The sequence below is a fragment of the Diorhabda carinulata genome, chromosome 5 (assembly GCF_026250575.1).
Source record: "Diorhabda carinulata isolate Delta chromosome 5, icDioCari1.1, whole genome shotgun sequence".
Lineage (NCBI taxonomy): Eukaryota > Metazoa > Arthropoda > Insecta > Coleoptera > Chrysomelidae > Diorhabda > Diorhabda carinulata.
Window position 1 is genome coordinate 3,018,809 of NC_079464.1, and position 21,005 is coordinate 3,039,813.

At 28.7% G+C, this 21,005-nt stretch overlaps 1 protein-coding gene across 4 annotated transcripts in view; it reads right to left on the minus strand.

Moving 5' to 3' along the window:
- LOC130894225 (furin-like protease 2) overlaps positions 1 to 21,005 on the minus strand; it is a 217,984-nt gene that overhangs the window by 175,894 nt on the left and 21,085 nt on the right. Inside the window, exon 1 of one of the 4 annotated variants that reach the window (XM_057800874.1) lies at positions 558 to 778. The exons of the other annotated variants lie outside the window; for them this stretch is intronic. The gene's annotated coding sequence lies outside the window, so the exon portion shown is untranslated. Of the gene's footprint in view, positions 1 to 557; positions 779 to 21,005 lie in introns of those variants that run through there. 4 annotated transcript variants of the gene reach the window in all.

A 21,005-nucleotide genomic window follows, 5' to 3' on the forward strand; every position in this document is an offset into this window, starting at 1 on the left:
GGTTAGTCGTTTGGTCAAATAGACAATCAACTTCTGACTACGGCGTCGATCTGTTCCCAGCAAGTATTTTTGGTTAATTTTTTCAAAAAATACAAAGAAACAGTCGGGTCTAAAAAAAGTGACGCCATAATTTGACACGAAAAGAGAAAAAACGTTGGGAGGAATTGGCGAAAGAGTTTAATGATGAAAATAACAAAATTCTCTATTGTTAATTTCTTCATCAAATTTTAAGTACCAATTTTCAGGTATTTCACCAAAACATTTTAAAATATCTTAAACAATTTCGAAAAAACTTTATTTGTAGTTTGAAATAACAGGATTTAAATTTGTAAAAATGGACCTTAATCAAACAGTTCAGACAACATTTTCATGCTTACGGTCGTTTACCAAGCCTCGGTGTGAACGTTTTTTCGTCACATTCAACAGTTGAAAAAACACAGATTTTTAATTCTTCAATAACTTACTGTGCAATCTTTTCAAAACACGCCATTCTAAATGAAAATGTTTGAACGTTAGTGAAATATCTAAAGTGTTTAATGAATTATTTTTATTCTTACTTTCCAATTTCCGAAAAATCTTCTTCTTTTCGTATATTATAAACACTGAACTTGCACTAAAACGAATATAATAGAAAACGTGAAACAACAGTTTCCAGTTTCGAAATCGGACTACATACTAATATTTTTTCGATTATTAACATTAACGCAATCTTTAATCACAAAATAATCTATTTTTAAATGAACCGAAATATCAAAATGAAACGTAGTCTTTGTTTGGTTCAATGTATATTTATCAAAGCACTTAATAGACAAATAAATTTATCAAATTAGGTTGTTAGTAATTATTTGAAAAATATTTTGCCATGCCAAGTCTCATTTATTTATTTTCGTGAATTCTCCTAATAGAAATTAGAAAAAAACAGTAGATTTTGATGTAAATTATTACTATTATAGTCCAGTAAACGAAGATCAAATCAATATTTTATAAATACGAATGGCATTCATACAAAATGAAAAATAATGTTTACTCTCCGTATAAAACATCTAACAAACCATCAGTCCACGTGGACTCATCATCTCCACGATAATCAACCCACACTCCTACTTTTGAAGTATGTGGTTCATTCGAAACTCGAAATTTTGGAGACGAGTCGTGGTTCTTAAATCTTAAAGCAAAAAATGGGAGCTAGGAGGAAAATAGAGAACGAAAATCGTTTCAAAACAATGTTTTCCTTGATTCCAGGGGAACAACACGCAAGTAATTTGATCCTCCCGGCCAGAAAGTGCACGAAAATTTTGGCATTGAACTTTTGAGATTTCTAAAACCTCGTATGACCCGGGTTTGACCAGATTTTGACTCTTGTCAGACAACATGCTTTATTCGCCCGATTTAACCCCTTGTGACTTTCTCTTCATACAGAAATGTGAAATAGTGCTTCTGGCGATTGAAAAGCATCACAACTAAAGACTTTCTGCGATATTATCATTGTTTAGAATCATGAAACATATCGCTTGAATATTTTCATGTATTCGAATGGAAAAAGAAAAAAGAAAACGAAAATACGAACAATTTTATAGCTGCGAAGTTTTTATTTCTTTTTTCTTAAGTCTCAGATTGTGATAATTTGAATTAAGCTAAAAGAAATTTCCAGGGATTAGAAGTCGTAAATTTTTTTTCAAACGCTTTTTTTTAGTTTAAAAATAGCATAAATGAATTTCGATACTGATATTCCTGAGAACTCTAAATTCCTTATAGGATTTTATCAGAACTTAGCAGACTTTTAACTTTTTTTAAAATTTAGTACAGTTTAAACATTAAAAAAAAGCATATCGATGAAAAATTTAATGATTTTGTATATCAAACTACAATGATTTGTCAGTCGATTCCATTTTATGCATACGCCAATTCAAGTTTTGAAAACTTTTTTATCAACATCACCCTTATATTACTGATTTTTGTTAAATCTAGTTGTTTCAAGTTAAAAAATATGATATTTCCTACAATTTTGTTGTTTAAATTATTTTTGTAGCAACAAAAATGAGAAAGATAGTGAGTTTAATTTTACGCTTTAATCTCCCGGACTATATCTTTCTCTAAAACACTCGTAGACACACGTTCTACTCTCTCTCTTTTTTCTATTACGTATCCACCGATATCTTTGTCTTTAACAGAATCGGTAGACAAGTATAATCGATTACTTCGAATTATTATAATCGAATTGAAATATTGTTAATTAACTACAATGTAACTAAAACCTAATAATTATATATGTATATAATAGAGTGACGTAACACGCGATGACATGACATGACATGACAACAGAAATTCCAACGGTAATCTTAGTAATAATTAATCAATTCAGTAATTATATTTAAGCAAAATTATTTCAGTGATCAAATTCGATGAAATTATCATTTTGAACCGGCGTATTTTCTCGGTTCTTCTTCGTTTTGCTTTCAAAGTATAAGTAAGCTTTTAAATAACGAAATCCCGAAGTTTCCAACTTTTTACAGTTAGAGTAACGATTTCCGCGCACACCTTTTAATCCGACAGCCTAAAAACGTACATAAAACTTTTATATACCCGTCTACTAGATGTACCGTAATCTCTAATAACAAAACTTCTAATTTCAGTAATGTAGCGGACATATTTGATAATCATTGGATAATAAAAATGAACGTTAAAAATTGATAATTAGTAGTTTGTTATAATTCTATAGTTCTGCTATTGTTTAATAGATGGCGATAAGTTTTTTTTTAAATATTATTTTCAATTTATATGAATATAATATCCTATAATAAGATATATATTTATATTATTAATAATATTCGACACCTAATTTATGACATTTGAACTACAATATGTTTGATAAAAAATTATTTATTATAATTCGGGGTATACGTAATGAGATATAGATGGCGGTGTGAGTACAACGTTTAATGTCATTTATTCAAAATTTAGACAACAAATAATTTAAAATATCAAAAATTAACATCTTTCTTCTCGATTCAATATTTTTTCTCAACAGGTTATGTTGGATATCGGAATGAAAAGTTGTGAGAAAAGTTTTAAAACCGAATTCATTTTCTCTAATCGTTTAGACTTCGAGAACTATGTTTTCGGTATACGAGTTTTGTTGTACACGTTTAAATGGTTGTAGAACACGAATAACTTTCAAAGTAAATACAATACTTAAGAATAGACGTTTCAAAATTTATCATAATTGGAATTCGAATTATATATTTTATTGTATTTAAGAAACAATAACGATAATGAGTTGTTTTGAAGGTCAATATAACCACGATTTTATTGTTATTTAAATTAAAAGTAAATTTACAGGAAGAGCTGCTACATAACGTCCCTGTAAATATAATTATACTTTTATGAATCGATCAGTATCTTAAACCATTCTTGCAAGTTGCTTTTTTTGTAAGCAATATAATAAAAATATCATAATGGAGGTTGCGTGCTGCCCTCTAGCGGTTTGTCACTACAATATTACACGTATACACATTCATGTTTGCGCGTAATGTTTACTTAGTCGATTATAGCCGAAGGTTATTATATATATATATATATATAATAACCTGATATATATATATATATATATATATATATATATATATATATATATATATATATCATTTTTTGAGGTATTGCCGTACAAATACAACGGATTCAGAAACCATAGATCTAGATGTATAATGTCAAAGAGAAGTAAATAAACAGCTGTTAAGAAATAAGTTAATCTACGTTAAGAAACAGGAAACAATGAAGATAGTTTTTAGATTTATAAAATATACTAAAATTCGAGGTTAGTCATAACAAACGATGTATACAAGTTGATACATAGAATAATATATGAATTTATGTATTGTTTTGATAATTCTTTAGTATTTTTTTGAACAAATTCGACGCGTTTTCTAAAGATTATCTTTTTGAGAACTATAAAGTCGATAAAAACTATTATCAACAATGATATTATCAAAAATTTCCACTCATTTACAGAGAAATGTCTTCATTTTCACAGAAATGACTACAGAACGTTATAAAATTTGCATAACATAATTTGAAAATGAATTTATGTATAATTTCAACTTAATTTTTAAAAAAATACTATTAGAACGAAAGAATTAATTGATATTATCACTAAAATACGATAAATTGTTTATTTATTGATGAAATTATATCAGAATTATTATAGAAATAAAACACTGTAAATTATAAAGTAATATTGGTCCTTTGAGCCGTATAAAAAAATGAAAATTTGTTAATAACATGATATCTTACAGAAAAATTGTATATAAGTGATTTGATTTTTATATTTTTTACATCTTATTTACCGAATGAAGCAATTAAAATGAGTTGTAAGTCCCTCGAGCGACTTTAATTCAAGAAAAAATCTAGGAACCTAAATAAGGTTATGAATCTACTAGCAGTAAACACGCCAGGGAACAATCTCTGACACTATTTCGAATTTAATTGAATTGTACAAGTTTTTGCATATCCAATGATAGTTTTTCTTCTTCTTTTTCTCGTTTTCAAATTATATTATGCAAATTGAGGAAAATTCTTTCCGTAATAATGGTAGATTCTATATTTTTAAATAACTAGAATTTTAAATGGAAAAGTGAAATTATGTAATAAAAAAATATCATTGGGATAAGATCATCCCGTCATATCGTAAAGTACGAGGTCCGCGAAAAATTTAGATCATTAAAAATACTAATTCGAAGTAAATTATCAGTTAAATCGTAGTTGGCAGTCGACGTGTTAAAGTTAAATCATCGAAAAATAATACGTATGACATCTGCTCAGACTTAATCGTCGATTGTGACGTCGATTTAAATTGTTGGATCAACTTTTTCCTGATAATGCCCCAAATTTGTTTCGTTTTGGTACATCTAAAGCTATACAGGAATTGAATCCAAAAATCCTGATCCCACTACATGCTTCCAAGGAGGAGCTATCGCTAGTAACAGTTTTTTTTTGGAGCACGTTTTTCGATTGTATTTTCATTATTCATGTATAATTTCGACGAAAAAATTGACTTAGTCCAAGTAACCTCCTTAATATTCAAATAACATACAATTAAATTAACCTTTGTTAACATACTTGATTTTGGAAAAAACCAAAAACCTTCTACGATCTTTGATCCAAATATACAAAAACCATGGCGAGGTATAATTTTCCCGCTACTACCCGGACTAATACAAATATTTTATAAATATACCACATACGTAATTTTGTACGAACAAATATATTTCATCTAACCCAGTCAAACGAAACGCATGTCTTTGTCATAGATTTCGGATTTAATACATTTTCTGTTATATTCTGTATATAATTACCTTTGATGTTTTCGGAATATAAGTAAAAACGTCGCTTTGAATATTCCCGACAAAAAAATAGAGATGGGAGTTTGGGATAATTCGTCTTTGTTATTTAAACAGGTCATGGATTGGAAAGTCGATTCTAAAGCAGCTTAATCAGGAAGTTGTGTCATTGAGGATAATAAGCTTATAATTACATCGATATTTAATACACTGCCTTACAAAACTTGAAATGTGGTTGATGACTCGTGATTTCTTCTATAATTAGATATAAGTTTAGTCCAAATTAAAACAAAACTTCATTTATTTTGACAAGTGACATTGACAGTAATGACACTAACTTTATGATCTTTTATTTAAATTAAAATTCCTCAATTTCCTTTAAAGATTTATACAAAATGACTCGTAATTGTGAATTAAAGGTATAAAATCAAACTCAATTTCGTAAATCTATCAAATTTTCTACGAAGTGCGAATTTATATACCAGTAATCTCGAATCGGAAACGAACTCGCTCTGGCTGATTATCCCACATCTAGAGTCGAAATTAATTACGACTACATTCCGAAATTATGGAGTTTGTAGAAGGAATTATCGTCATTCCAAATTATGATTGAGTAGTAGAAGTTATTACAATTCGACACAATGGATATCGGCGACGCTCATTTAAATAACAACCGACGTTTCGTTCTATGCAAAAAATCAATAATCAAAAGAGATTATATAATAATAAAAATCGGATTAACTTCTTAAAATTCATTAATTGAAGAAATATAACTGGAATTGCTTCTTGACAAAGGTAAAACTCAATTGAATATAAAATGCTAAATTAACCTCCGCGCGTGCCTAATCTCTAAGAGCAACGTAGCTTAGGTAGAATCGACTTGTACGAGATGCAATTCCACCTGGAATTGGAAAATGGAATTGGTGGAATATTTTAGCCAACGTTTTTCTACACCTGAAGAAGCGGTTGAATGGTACAAATCACGTGTTTTGGAGGTACTTCAATCGAGATGTAACAAACGCTTGTTGTCTCTATAGATCTTAAGTAGCAACCCTCGTATATGCGGATTAAGGGAAGTTTTTAGATTTTCTAAAGTGAAGTATTCAATTTTGAAAGTATATAGTACATTTTATCTGTTAAAAATAACATATCGAATAGTTTTATAATGTTGACTAACCGGAGGTGAATTGACAGCTAATTTAACTTTATATTCCAACAAAGAAACTACTTGAGTGGTTTAGTTTCGAATATCTGCAAAGTTGGATGCAAACGAGGCCCGAAGCTCCTCGAAACACCGCCAAAACGTGCTGAGTCTGATAGTCGGAGAGTTTTTGATGTATGCGAACAAGATTTGTCGATTTATTTTCGAGGGACGTTTCTGAGGTTCTAGTGTTATTTATTGCCTTTGTTGATAACTACCCGAAAATGCTATTAATTCAAAAAGTGTCGAGGGGACTAAGCTCCTCTTCAAGATAGTTTTGTTCGGCACACGTAAAGGATTTTCGCTACCATCGTTTTTGATATTCAACAGGATTCGGTTGAAAATTAAAAGTTAAGATCCATCGTCATACAATTTTTTTACACGGGCTATTTTTAGTTTTCTTCATAGTATATTAAATGTTTTCAATTATTTTTTTGTTTTATTTAAAGATTTATAGTTTATTTATGGCTTAATCAAATCCCTCTATGATAATACTATTTATTAATGAATCAAACAATAATTACGTTCAGTAGTCAAATAAAATAGTTGTTTATCTATTAATCGAGAAACCTCTATACACAAATAATCTATCTATGGATTAAACGATGAAAGACGTTATTCTTCTTTTACTGTTAGCCTTTTTCTTTAGAGCTATCAGCCATAGTAAAAATGAATGTTAGTTTAGTGATATTCGTTATAAGATAAAAAAAATTATTTGACTCAATTCAGTAATTTTCGTTCATTAGCTTCAGGATTCAATATTTCGGTTTCCGTTTCAGTTTTCAGTGTTTCGGTTTCCAGTTTCCAGTGTTTCAATAGAAGAGAAGAAATAAAAAAACGATCTTGTATCGTATTATTTAATTCATTATGTATGATTCAAACAATTCAATTGAATTTTTTTTTGGTTTATCTAAAGATTTAATGGTTTATATATGGTTTAACCGAATCCCTCTATGATAAAACTATTTATCTATGATTAAACAATAATCGACGTTCTTCTTCTTCTACTGTTAGCCTTTTTCTTTGGAGCTATCAGCTATAGTAAACATGAATGTTATTTTAGTGATTGTAGAAGCGAGAATAGATCTACTATATTATTAAAATCTGGCAACGTTGTATATTGAACATAAATATATTATATTTTTTTATATTTGAAGAAACTTTATGTTTTGGTTTCTTTTCCTATTGAACATAACGAAATGTAAATTTTCCACGGAACACCTTCGATTCCGAAATTCCCATTGGAATAACCGACCTTTTTCAATTCGTTTTCGTCGATGTAAAGACATCATCGCGATCAGGAGGTTGGAATATGAGGAACGGCAGTAAAAGCGGGAAAAGCTAACGCAATTTTCTACATCCTTGACAACTAGATATCATTGGTTAGAAAACTTGGAAAAGAATAATTCTATTTACCGAGTTTATGAACGCTACGAAGGTGTCACATTCTTGTTTTGTCAATTTAGTTACGACAAAAAAATTTTCCTCGAGGTTTATTTTTTTTTATACGAGATCTGTAAGGTTTACATTTAGATATTATTAAATATGAAATTTTTTGAATAGAATTAAAAATATATGAAATAAAATCATACGTTTTAAAGAAAAATGTACCATATTTAAAATTGAGTATGAAAATTCGTATTTCGTATAATACTTCGCCAGACTTCAACTAATAAAGTTTGTTTTAGCATTTCAATATGCCAGTTATTTGAAAGCTTTCTTGAATCAAGTTTCTACCCTTTAATTTCGCAAATAACCACTCTGCAAAGGGTTACTAACTTTATTTATTTACCTACTTATAACCCCTTACCTATACAGAGTAAATCAGTGGTTCATAACTTACGAGGCGATCTACTAAATTGAGAAATTTGGGTTAATAGGAAAGCAATAAATCTATGATGTACATAAACACATATTTTGATGATAACACGAATAACCCCAAAGATAATAGTGTATAAACGATGATATTAATTCGCGGGATGTTATATAGAAATGAAAAGACAAAACACGTGAAACATTAGTCACGAATTACTATGAGGCCATGTAGGAATGTTTAAGAGGGTAGTGGAATGTGATATATCGTTCTCAGTTGCCCATTAGTTGATGCATTCCTTAGATTTTTACGTACGGTGGTCAAATAAAATAGTTGTTTATCTATTAATCGAGAAACCTCTATACACAAATAATCTATCTATGGATTAAAAGATGAAAGACGTTATTCTTCTTTTACTGTTAGCCTTTTTCTTTAGAGCTCTCAGCCACAGTAAACATGAATGTTAGTTTAACCATTTTCGTTATAAGCCATAAAATAAATAATCTTATACTTTATAATTCAGCAAAATTATGTGTGATTTAAATAATTATATTCAATTTTAGTTGTTTTATTGTATATTTTAATAGTTCATTTATGAATAAATAGAATCCCTCTATGATAAAATTATTTATCTATGAATTAAACAATAGCCGACGTTATTCTTCTTTTATTTATTGGCCTTTTCCTTTTGAACTATCAACCAAAATAATCTTGAACGTTAATTATTTGACTCAATTCAGTAATTTTCGTTCATTAGCTTCAGGATTCAATATGTCGGTTTCCGTTTCAGTTTTCAGTGTTTAGGTCAAAGAAAAGAAATAAAAAACAAACTTTTAGTGTATTATTTATTTCATGATATATGATTTGAACAATTCAATACAATTTTTGTTTTTATTAATGGATTAAAAAATAATTGATGTTACCTCTATGAACTAACTATTTCTCTATGGATTAAACAATAAATGACGTTATTCTTCTTTCACTATTGGCCTTTTCCTGTGGTTGTTTCTAGTTTTTTATGGAAATATGAAGGAAATCTCTTCTCTTTTATCAATACTAAACCGATAAGAAGCGGTTTACTGTATATACATATATAAAAAAAAACATAAATTTTCAATTAGTGACGTAATATTCCGGCTATTTAAAAATGTGTGTGAGTTCATATTTCGACGTAATTTTCCCGGACTACCGTATGCGAAGCCGTTCTACGAATTTCAAGTTTATTATAATCGAAACGTCGTCCCGATGTAAAATAATGCCAAAGGAAAGTTGCGAGGAGTTCGATACAGAATCGAATTGAAATATGATCGCTAGAATACATCACAGTAAAACGTAAACTGGAATTTATTTCCAACATGATTAAATTTGTATTTCGATGGATCATATTATATCTTCGAGATAAAAATTCAAATACAAAACGAAAAAAAAAAAACAATAATTCGAATGAGACTCTTTTCATTTTCGTATCCGCGGAAATAAATTACATTGACGTACTTACTTCGAAATAACAAAAAAATATTTCGAAAAAAAAAACCGTCGATGGGGGATGTGAAATAACGAACGAGAGCTTCAAGAGTTTCGCGAAAATCTCCTTTCCTCAAAGAACGGTACGCGAGAGAAACAATTTTCCCGCTAAACAATAGAATAACGAAAAGGAAAATTTGAAAATTAATCACCTCTGAATTCTCAGTCATTAAACAACATGGCGCTGTATTCAATACTAAAGGAATAGTTGGTATATTATCCGCGAAACCCTTTATTAATGGTTTTGGTTTGCAAATACTTCATTATACGCTACTATGATGATATATATGTGTATATATATAACTCTTCGCAGAACTGGATTGAGCGGAACATCGAAATACATGAATATGGAACAAAGCAAACCGATCACTTCGGAAATGCGATTCTCCATTACGAAAAATCGTATGGAAAATAGTTTCACATAACTTTTAAATACTTTAGCTCTTGAAAATTGATTCAACGCTCCGATAACTCCTCATAAGCATAGACTGAACTCTTCGACTTCATTCAATATTGATTAAAATTAGCTCTCAAAGATAATTTGATAAGAACTGAATATATATTGTATGTTTTCGAGATCAAACTCATTTTGAATCACATTTAGGTCTTATAAGCATGAAATGAGCTCCTTGAGATGATTTAATTGGAGTTGTGATCATTTTTCAATTTGTTTGATATCAAATTCATTTTAAACGAATCTTTAGCTCTTCAAAGTACTGCTAGACATCATTTAATAGAATTTATATGAGCTATTGAAGATAACTCTTTAGAATTGAAATGAAGCTCAAACTCATTTTATCACAAAATCAAATGCATTTTCAGCTTTTAACGAACAATGAGCATCATTTGATAAAAATAAAATGAGCTCCTGAAGATAACTCACTCACTAATTAAAGTTAAGTTCATTTCTATGAGCTCTAACTCATTTCATTGCAAAATTAAATGCTTATTAAGCTTTTTATGAGCTTTGATAAGAATAAAATGAGCTCTTAAAGATAATTTGAAAAGAATTGAAGTGTTTTTTATATATTTGCGAGCTCTAACTCAATATAATGTAAATATAGATATGTATATAGCTCTTCAATGGAATTCAATAGATTTTTCCTCAAACTCATTTCAGTACAAAATTTAATTTATTTTTTAATATTTCCGAGCTCATACTCAATGTAATGTAAAATTAAATGCTCCTTAAGGACACGGAAATAGCTCTTGGACATCATTTGGCGGAAATAAAATGAGCTTCTGAGAACAAATGTTCATCATAATGAGTTATATTTAATAAAAATAAATGAGCACACAGACGAAAAGTAAAATAGAAATATAGCTCTTCGTGAGCATTAAATGAGCTCTTGGACATTATTTAACAATATTTAAATGAGATTTTAAGTATAATTTACTTATAATTGATATGGTTTTCTATTTTTTCGGATTAAAACTCATTATAAGGCATATATAGCTCTTCGTGGGCATGAAATGAACTCTTGGACATTATTTAACAATATTTAAATGAGTTTTTAAGTATAATTTACTAATAATTGATATGGTTTTATATTTTTTCGGATTAAAACTCATTATAAGGCACATATAGCTCTTCGTGGGCATGAAATGAGCTCTTGGACATTATTTAACAATATTTAAATGAGTTTTTAAGTATAATTTACTAATAATTGATATGGTTTTCTATTTTTTCGGATTAAAACTCATTATAAGGCATATATAGCTCTTCGTGGGCATGAAATGAGCTCTTGGACATTATTTAACAATATTTAAATGAGTTTTTAAGTATAATTTACTCATAAATGATATGGTTTTCTATTTTTTCGGATTAAAACTCATTATAAGGCATATATAGCTCTTCGTGGGCATGAAATGAACTCTTGGACATTATTTAACAATATTTAAATGAGTTTTTAAGTATAATTTACTAATAATTGATATGGTTTTATATTTTTTCGGATTAAAACTCATTATAAGGCACATATAGCTCTTCGTGGGCATGAAATGAGCTCTTGGACATTATTTAACAATATTTAAATGAGTTTTTAAGTATAATTTACTAATAATTGATATGGTTTTCTATTTTTTCGGATTAAAACTCATTATAAGGCATATATAGCTCTTCGTGGGCATGAAATGAGCTCTTGGACATTATTTAACAATATTTAAATGAGTTTTTAAGTATAATTTACTCATAAATGATATGGTTTTCTATTTTTTCGGATTAAAACTCATTATAAGGCATATATAGCTCTTCGTGGGCATGAAATGAGCTCTTGGACATTATTTAACAATATTTAAATGAGTTTTTAAGTATAATTTACTCATAAATGATATGGTTTTCTATTTTTTCGGATTAAAACTCATTATAAGGCATATATAGCTCTTCGTGGGCATGAAATGAGCTCTTGGACATTATTTAACAATATTTAAATGAGTTTTTAAGTATAATTTACTAATAATTGATATGGTTTTATATTTTTTCGGATTAAAACTCATTATAAGGCACATATAGCTCTTCGTGGGCATGAAATGAGCTCTTGGACATTATTTAACAATATTTAAATGAGTTTTTAAGTATAATTTACTAATAATTGATATGGTTTTCTATTTTTTCGGATTAAAACTCATTATAAGGCATATATAGCTCTTCGTGGGCATGAAATGAGCTCTTGGACATTATTTAACAATATTTAAATGAGTTTTTAAGTATAATTTACTCATAAATGATATGGTTTTCTATTTTTTCGGATTAAAACTCATTATAAGGCATATATAGCTCTTCGTGGGCATGAAATGAGCTCTTGGACATTATTTAACAATATTTAAATGAGTTTTTAAGTATAATTTACTCATAAATGATATGGTTTTCTATTTTTTCGGATTAAAACTCATTATAAGGCATATATAGCTCTTCGTGGGCATGAAATGAGCTCTTGGACATTATTTAACAATATTTAAATGAGTTTTTAAGTATAATTTACTAATAATTGATATGGTTTTCTATTTTTTCGGATTAAAACTCATTATAAGGCATATATAGCTCTTCGTGGGCATGAAATGAGCTCTTGGACATTATTTAACAATATTTAAATGAGTTTTTAAGTATAATTTACTCATAAATGATATGGTTTTCTATTTTTTCGGATTAAAACTCATTATAAGGCATATATAGCTCTTCGTGGGCATGAAATGAGCTCTTGGACATTATTTAACAATATTTAAATGAGTTTTTAAGTATAATTTACTAATAATTGATATGATTTTCTATTTTTTCGGATTAAAATTCATTATAAGGCATATATAGCTCTTCGTGAGCATGAAATGAGCTCTTGGACATTATTTAACAATATTTAAATGAGTTTTTAAGTATAATTTACTCATAATTGATATGGTTTTCTATTTTTTCGGATTAAAACTCATTATAAGGCATATATAGCTCTTCGTGAGCATGAAATGAGCTCTTGGACATTATTTAACAATATTTAAATGAGTTTTTAAGTATAATTTACTCATAATTGATATGGTTTTCTATTTTTTCGGATTAAAACTCATTATAAGGCATATATAGCTCTTCGTGGGCATGAAATGAGATCTTGGGCGATATTCAATAGAAATGAGAATAATGTTATAAGTTGCTAGTATTTTTTGTTCATTTTTCCTCTTCTATTCACTGAGAATTTGTCGCACTTTAAAATTTCGAAAGAAAACCAAACCGAGTCGGTTCGGTTCTGTTGATGACGAAAAGGCATTAGCGGAGGTGTTACAAAAGCTTGAAAATAATGATGGCATCGTGAATATCCTCACTGGATTATGATTGTATTGTAGGCGAGATGCTGTGAATGAATAGAGTCATTTAAAAGGTTTCGGTTAGAAAACGGAACACAGAAGATGTGATGGGAAACTTTGTTCTGCAAAAACAATGGTCTCCAGTTCGAGCCCAGATATTTACGACGAAACCGTTTTGCTTTCCAACTTCGAAAAGTGGTACATAAATCGTTCAAAGTTGGGTATCTACACAGATAAAATTTCTTCAAAACAATTTCGATTCATACGAAAATAACTATTTTAATTGCGAAAATTTGGTTTTTCTCGAAGATGCTTTTTAACTGCAACAAAGAGAACCGCCCTTGTGTATGACTAAAACTAGGCGGGGCTATTCATTGTATGTAATGTAGGGGAAATGAAACACGAAAATTACTCATCCATCAAAAATTATGTAGCTTCATTTTCAATACGTTTCCATACATATTTAACATAGAAAAAAATATTTACTTCCATATCTGACATAAGAATCTATTAAAGAGAACACGCGTAGTTCAAAATCCACTAAGTCCCATTAAAATTATTACCTTTCAGTCAAAGAAGGATAAAAGATAAAAGGACTTTGATGTTTAGGCTCTTACGCCTCGTTTTCACATAAATACCGTATTATATACCATGCTTTGTGGTTAGAAAAGATATGAACAATTTTCTGGATAAAATTTGACATAATTATGAATATAAATTATAAACAAATCCGCCCTTTATCCATTGTAGTATACTAAAAAGATGGAACTACATTTTAAAATAAGTTAACAACAAAAAAGAAATCGAAAAGTATCAGATTCAATTATTGTTTTTGTTTATCACCCTCTATAAACTAGATGTTTATCTATTAATCGAGAAACCTCTATACATAGACAATCAATCTATGGATTAAACGATAAAAGACGTTATTCTTCTTTCACAGTTAACCTTTTTCTATAGAGCTATCAGCCAAAATAAACATGAATATTGATTTAGTGATATTCGTTTTAAGAAATTAAAAAAAAAACAATCTCGTAGTATATTATTCACCACATTATGTATGATTCAAACAATTCGAGTAAATTTTCATTGTTTTATTGTATATTTTAATAGTTTATTTAGGGGTTAACCGAAGCCCTCTATAATCATCTATTGATCTATAGATAAAAAAATAATTTATGTTACCTCTATGAACATTTATTTCTCTATGGATTACACAATAATTGACGTTATTCTTCTCTCACCGTTAGCCTTTTCCTTAGGAGCTATTAGTCAAAATTAACTTGAATGCTGATGATTAGTCATTAATTTAGTTCAAAACTTGATTTTTGTTTGTAAAATATATAATATAATCTCGTAGTACATTACATAGCTCATAATTAAACACTTCTAATCAGTTTTATTCTATGATTTAGTAGTTTATTTATGGATAAATAGAATCCCTCTAAAAACAATTTATTTATCTATGAAATGAACAATAATTGACGTTATTCTACTTTTTTTTACTGTTCAGCTATATAAAGCATCTTTTTAGCTAGATTTTGATCCGTTTTCAAGTTATTACATCCTGTAGTGAACATAGATCAGTATTGAATTGTCAGTTTTGATTTCTTAAGATATTATACAATGAAATTTTCTAGTTATATGAAAAATCCAGACATTTCTAGAAATAAGGAAACCGGAAACCCAGAAACATTTCCATTTAGTATTAATCGAATTTTACCTAATAAACGATTGTTTTATTAGACGGAAATGAAACGTCTCTTCGTAAAAAAAAAACTACTAATATTTTCCAATTCATTTCCGATTTAATGATCGTCAGAAATGGAATTGAAAATTAATTAAAATCGCAAATGGTTGCAATCACAAATATGTCTCATATAGAGAGTTCGTTTGCGGTATTTCTATATTCATCAGTTGCAAAATTGGAAAAAAAAATAAATGAATGTATAATTTGAAACATGTCAAAACGTGAACTAATATTTCATAAAAATATTACCACAATATTTTCCGTGGTTATTACATTGTAAAAAAAATCTCCGAATACAATTTTCACCACAACAGCAAAAAAATTATGTGAAACTTCAACCGAAACTAAAGTGTCTTATTCTTATATATAAAACTTCAAATTTCAGTTCAATGAATTTGATCTTGACGGAAATCTGATTCCATACAAACAATCCAGAAATAAGGCCTCCAATCTGGATTTGTCTGGGTATAAAAATATCTTTTGAAAAGGTTTGGAATCACCAAAAAACTTCAAAAGCAGATAAACCCTTCTGGCAACCACATGTAACGAACAAAAAAAAATTTACGCAACTCGCTATTGTATTTAGAGGATTTTGTAACCTATATTTGAAAACAAACAAAAAACGTTCTAATATTAAATTAAAACCAATTTTTAGAAAAAATAATAGACAAATGAAATCAATTTTCGTTCGTTTATTGTATGATTCAAGATTTTATTTATGGATTAACGAATTCCTCTTTGATCAAACTATTTATCTATGAATTAATAATAATGTACATTATTTATTGTTGGCCTTTTCCTTTGGAGCTAACCAGCAAAATAAAATAATTATTTGACATCAATTTATTGATAAACTTCATTTTTGTTTATAATAAATGAAAAATTATCTCGTAGTTTTTACAAAGTTCATAATTAAATAATTCCAACTAATTTCAATAATATTTTTACGTATTAATCGAATCCCTCTATTAACATCTATTTATCTATGGATTTCTTGATGATTGACGTTATTCTTTCACAGTTGGCCTTTTCCATTGGAGCTATTGGTCAAAATGAATTTGAACGTTGATTATTAGTCATTAATTAAGTTGAAAACTTGATTTTTGTTTATAATAAACGAAAACTAATCTCGTAGTTTTTGCATAGATATAATTAAACAATTCTAACTAATTTTCATTGTCTTATAATATGTTCTAATATATATATTTGTATCAATCGAGACCCTCTAACAACTTCAATTTATCTATGGTCTAATCAATAATTGACGTTATTCTTCTTTCACAGTTGGCCTTTTCCATTGGAGCTATTGGTCAAAATGAATTTGAACGTTGATAATTAGTCATTAATTTAGTTGCAAACTTGATTTTTGTTTGTAAAAATAAACTCGTATTACATTACATAGCTTATAATAAAACAAGTCTAATCAATTTTCATTGTTTTATATGTTTTAATATATATTTGAATCAATCGAATCCCTCTATCAACTTCTATTTATCTATGGTCTAATCAATAATTGACGTTATTCTTCTTTCATTGTTGGCCTTTTTCTTTGGAGCTATCAAGCAAAATAAACTTAAATTTCAATTATTTGATTTCATAGGTTTTTTTTAAAATTCAAACTCTCTTAACTATTATTTATATATAAATTACGGTTGTTATTCACACCGTTGTTTTCTGCAAAATTGAATTTTTACGATCCCTTTTTCGTCACATACACTCAGTCTGCGTAATTAAATAATATCCTACCGAAGGACGCATGTGAAAATGGACGTTCTCGGTTTGCTCCGAAGGAGCGTTGAGGGTCCTCGAAGTCCTTTTTTACCTTTTTTTTTGTTCCTTTGTTGTCAAGCAAGCCTCAAAGAAAATTGCAAAATTCACGTAAATGTTTTGAAGAAGCTCTCAACTCAACATTTATTGATAATTTTTTCAAAGAAGTAGAGATAAAAGGCACAAAAGAAAATTTTCCAAACTGATCTCTACAGATTTTTTTATCAGTTCATAATGGTGAAAATTATCGAAATAAATTGTGTTTTTTCGCATTTTAAGGTTAGAAATACTCAACTTGATATATTTGTTTTCGATTCGGTGCAAAAAAGTCAATCAAAATTCCACTTTTCCGCAAATAAACGCTCCTACTCGTTAAAAGCTTTCAAGTCGGTATAATTTCCATTTCTCCACATAATATCACATCATTTATTAATCAACAAGTGGAAATTGTTGACTGGAGTTGTTAGTCCTTTGAATTTATGTCACTTCACGACAAATCCGGACTCACTAAGAGGCACATCCTCATTCTAGTCGAGATTTCTGGTTGGTAATAGGAAACTGTAGATAATTTCGTTTCCTTTTACCTTTCTTGTCCTTCCTGCCAAATGGAAAAGCCACAGACGAAAATTTCTGACACGATTTACACCTTGATATAAATACCACGTTTAATTCTCTATCAGAAGAAGGTTTCGAGGGTCATTATATCATCTTCATTAACTTTATAACTTTTCGCAATTAATTGACACTCGTTTCGGATCTAAATTCCGTTGGAAAGTTCGAACAATGAAGTATTGAATTCATATAATAATTTGAGACAACCTTTATACTACTACTGATATTTCAAGAAAAAATATTCATGAAAACCATATATTATTAACATCAATGTTGGATATGTTGTATTTAGAAAGAAAATATATCTTTCAACTGCCATGTTACGAACGTGTTTCTTTGTTTTTTGGGGCATTTTTCTCCAAAAAAAAACTACTCGCGAATACTAATAAATTTTTAATAAAAAAGTCAAAAATGTTTAATGTTGAATAGACATTATATGCATTATTTAATGCAATACAAAAGGTAAGTCATTTTTTTCACCGAAAATATATATTATATGAAATAAATTTTTCGTGTTTTTATAAAGATCGAGATCTAGATGATTCAAAATCCATTATAAATATAATAGAAATTTTAATGAAAAATTCTATATTTTCCTATTACCCCTCGTATATAAAGTAACATTATTTCTTATCTGAAATATTGAATCACTTCAAATATAGTTAAATGAAGACGATTTAGTCGAATTGACAGCTGCCTTCAATGAGAATTATTAGATAAACGGTACTATTATATAACTATATAAATGAACTTGTTGTGACAGTTACTAAACTGGTAATCCAACGAATATATCCATTTAATCCAGTTATCTATACTATAAAGTTAAATTGGAACGTTCGAAGGATATCTATAACGTAAAAGTGTATTGACATTGTCCTGATTAATGACGTCGTAACTTAGTCAGCTGACAGTTATTCAAAATATTTTGATTGTATTTCGATGATCTATAAGTATTTTTCTAGGTTATATACAAGAATATCAATAACCGTACTAAGAAAACAGTTATTTTTTAACTCTAGAAATATAACAAGCAACTCCCATCTCTATACTATTAAATATTATTTTACAGATTTCTGCGATACCGTAGACATTTGAGGTTCGCAGTTGTAAGTGAAGATGGCGCGATTGACAGGTGTTGATTATCCTACTTGATTGTGATTTGTTCACGTTTCACAGTTATATATAGAATTATTCGTGAAAATATGGAGATAAATAAGAATAGTGATTAGAAATGTCGAGGGAAATGGAAAAAAGTTAAAAAAAAGATATGGATATATAATAATGTCGTAGGAGAAGAGAAGAATTTGTGAGAATGTCGTAAGAAATTGTTTAAATGTCACAGAAATAGTAAGTAGGATTTGTGAACATGCCATAATTAAGAAGTTTAAGTTAAACTTCGAAATATGAAAGTAACCAAAAATTTCAATTCACATTTTGCTAAATTTCTCTGAAAAGGGATTTTTGGTACAAAAAATTCGTAAAAGATATCAATTGCTTGGAAAAAAAATTATTATAGTCGGAAAATAAAGTAAAATTCATGAAAATCGGATTTTCTGGAAAACGGTATATTTGATCTGGAAACTAACTTGATTTTTGAATTTTTCGGAAAAAAATACATAGTATTACATAAATATAAGCATATATTTACGTATTTTCTAGAAAAATCCAGAAATTTAGAAAAATTTTGACACGTTTGTATAAAAAATTCCATATTTTCGAAGCCAATTGAGATAACTAATTATTTTTGACATGAATGAATTGAGAAAGCCTGAGCCTAAATAACTTTTAATATTGAAATCCTTCGAACGATTAGTTCGAAAAATATATCAGTTACCCGGAAAAAATTATTATAGTCGCAAAATTAACGAAAATTATATATTCTGGAATTTCCAGTAAATTCTATCTAAATAATTAATAATTAATTCCATATCTATCCAAAATTTCATCCCAATTTCCACAATATAAACGTAAAACGAAAAAAATGAAATCTAGTTTGTTAAACAGTTATTTAATAACTAAAAGAAGTACTAATTCTATATTACGTTAACACATTCCAGCCACACGGTAGACGTTTGAGGTTCGTAGTTTTAAATAAAAATGGCGCAATTGACAGTTGCTGCTGCTATTTCATTTCATTGAATTTTATTTACATAATGACAAAAATTTAACAAAACGTTAGAATAAATTGAATCTTACTAAATTAATATTAAATATAAATCGTAAAATGTGTATATAAGTAGTACAAAGAAACAGTTTTTTTTATTTTTTTACTGCCTTCACTTCGTTCCCTCGAAAAGAAGACAATAACCAACAACTTCACGGAACGTCAAACTTCTGGTTCACTGATTTTTATGATTCGTTCATCTTTTGTTATGGCGTGTTCACTCAATTAATAAACCGGAGAGGGAAAATCTTTTAAATAAATAATATTCTTCAAGAAAACAAAAAAGATAATGATAAAAAATATTTCGATATTTCTGAATAAGTTACCTATCGTTTCAAGTAACTTTATATACTTCGACTATGCTATATCAGTCGTTCGGCACGTGTTAGGACACACGTCTTCGCTACACGTGCATTTTGTATATTATATTGTAGCAAGGGTATAAAACATCGACATATATCTTCAAGTCAACTGGAAATATAATATATAAATCCTGAAGCTTTTATGAGGAACAACGTCAACGGTACTCAATCAAAAAGCAAATGTAGGCCTTTGATGGATGTGTTGCAAAAGGTCCGCCGTCCTGTCGGACGCGCTATATTCGATTACGACCCTTTCGAGTTAACAGTAGCCCTAATTTAAATACGGTTACAAGTGATTGTTCTTTTTTTTTATTTATGTCTTCGGTCAATGAAATGCTTTTTTTAAATATACGAGGTCTGGTTATTAAATAACGAAACCGGGTTTTATTATAAAAATGTATTCTACATTCGAATGCTACCCTTCAATATAATCCCCAACCCTTGCCATACGTTTTAAAAAATATTAAATATACAAATATGTTTCTTTTCAAACAACCCCCGTATAGGTAATTTCATATTTTAAGGGTGATCGGCGTGGGTGTATCTACCGCGACCGAAAAAAAAATTAAAAGGCCCGCAGATACAACCCCATCAATCCGAAAGCTTCTTCGGCATCTTTAATTTTCAAAGGAATGATTGCCACTTTTGAAAATCGTTTCCTAGGGCGCGAGGAAAGTGTAAAAGGGCTAA